Raw genomic sequence first — 2,500 nt, 5'->3', positions numbered from 1 at the left:
CCATTAACGACCAAGGGAACAAGGCAACCTTGCCACACACAGACCCTTGCATGAACGACCAAGGGAACAATGGATGTGAGGCTGGCAAGGCTAGGTCACGGCAAGCCAAGCAGTCAGGCTACACAATTGATGTGAGGCTGGCAAGGCTAGGTCATGTCAAGCCAAGCAGTCAGGCTACACAAGGGAACAAGGCACCTTGCCACACACAAACCCATGAACGAACGACCAAGGGAACAACGCCTCTTCCCACACACAGACCCATGAACGACCAAGGGAACAAGGGTATGAACGACCAAGGAACAATGCGTATTGCCACACACATTCCCATGAACGACCAAGGGAACAAGGCTACCTCCCAAACAAACACACATGAACGACCAAGGGAACAAGGCTTCTTCCCACACACAACCCCATGAACGACCAAGGGAACAAGGCACCTTGCCACACACATGCCCATGAACGACCAAGTGAACAATGGATGTGAGGCTGGCAAGGCTAGGTCATGTCAAGCCAAGCAGTCAGGCCACACAAGGGAACAAGGCACCATGCCACACACAAACCCATCCACTAACGACCAAGGGAACAATGCATATGGGGCTGGCAAGGCAAGCAGGCTACCCAAGTGAACAACGCCTCTTCCCACACACAGACCCATGAACGACCAAGGGAACAAGGGTATGAACGACCAAGGAACAATGCGTATTGCCACACACATTCCCATGAACGACCAAGGGAACAAGGCTACCTCCCAAACAAACACACATGAACGACCAAGTGAAGAAGGCTTCTTCCCACACACAACCCCATGAACGACCAAGGGAACAAGTTTACTTCGTACACGAACACCCATGAACGACCAATGGAACAAGGCATCTTGCCACACACATGCCCATGAGCAACCCAATCCCATCCTCATCGGTCTAAGGAACAAGGGGCCTTGACAAACCATGAGCAGATTTCTAAGCAAGTCAAACGATGAAGGGAGCAAAGTGTAGTTCCTACTTAGTACATAGTAAATTGAATATATGAGTTCCAATCCGATCAACTCGTGTTCTTTCGAGTTCATCTAAGCCACCTATGAATACCTAAAAGCCTTATCTGCCTGCCTATCACCAGGCGACAGGGACAAAAACCCAAATATGATATATTTTCATTTCAAGTCCATTCGTCTATGTTAACAATGACCCACACAATGTTTCAATGGCATTCCTACTTGATTTGAGCGACATTCCAACAAGTAGGGAACCAACGCTTCAAGGCGTGACCAAGGATAGGACACAAACATTTACGCCTCAAACATGACATTTTGTTTTTTTTTTTCATTTCAAAGCTTTTCATTTATAATAAAAAGCATCCCTACAAAATTTTGTGTCAATCCGAATTAATTCGAGCGAGTTATGGACGATTTCGCACAATTATGCATCCCTGGGCAAATCAATATCTGTTCCTGTCACCAAGCTCTTTGTGCAATATGTATATATAGGGGAACCATGGGACTGCTGCCCATTGGCGCCCCAAGGATGTCCAGCGCCCAAGGCTCTCGAGGCTGGCACGCTCGAGGCATGGCCAAGACGCCCGCTCTTGACGAAAATGGGGCCAAAACGCCCCCCATTGGCGCCCCACTCCCGTGTCCCCTCGCCCCCAAGTCGTGTGTGTCCAAAAATTATGCATCATCAGGGAAATCAATGTCTGTTCCTGTCACCAAGCTCTTTGTGCAATATGTATATATAGGGGGTACCATGGGGTCTCATTCTCATAGGTGCCCGGCATGGTTGATGGGCAAATAAGAATCGTGAGGCTGTATCGAGCACACACGAGGCAAGCCAAGCCAAGCCCCACGACCCATGAAAGAGGCCATCCCCCCCAACACGTTGCCTTGATTTCTCGAACGGTGACCTGAAAAATAGCCCCATCTCCTTGAGTCTCCTCGACGTTGTGCCCATACACTAGCCCGTTGCCTTGATTTTCCTCGACATAGGGCGCAGAAACTAGCGCCGTTGGCTTCACCTGTGCCTCGACGCCGTGCGCATACTAAGAAATATACATCCTCAGGGAAAGCAATGGGTGTTGCTGTCACCAAGCTCCTTGTGCAATATGTATATATAGGGGGGGAGCAGTGGGTGAGCATGGCAAGGGATGAAGGTGCCAGACTGCCTTTGAGCGCGAGCTTGGGTGACTGTTGCTTGATTCCTAGTCGGTGGCATAATACCCCTCCGAGTGGGGGCCTTGGCGTGGTGTGGGGATGCCTCGTTAGGTCTCTGCGACACCGATCCAGGGTTGTGGTCTAGCTTTGGAAGTTTGGGATGGTGCTGTTTGTGTGGCAATTCGATGATGATGTGCTTGCTGATCTATGTTTGACGTGCTACTGGTGCTAGCCAGCATTTGATTTGTGCTGATGATTGGGAAACGATAGGCGTTAAAGTGGCATGTGTTGCTTTTTGTGATACTACTATGGTACGCTAGTCTATCCTTGTTAGACGTGCGGTTGGTGCCTAAGCGT

Source organism: Lactuca saligna, unplaced genomic scaffold, assembly GCF_052625555.1.
Source record: "Lactuca saligna cultivar CGN05327 unplaced genomic scaffold, ASM5262555v1 scaffold_74, whole genome shotgun sequence".
Lineage (NCBI taxonomy): Eukaryota > Viridiplantae > Streptophyta > Magnoliopsida > Asterales > Asteraceae > Lactuca > Lactuca saligna.
Note: the sequence above shows the minus strand (reverse complement) of the source record.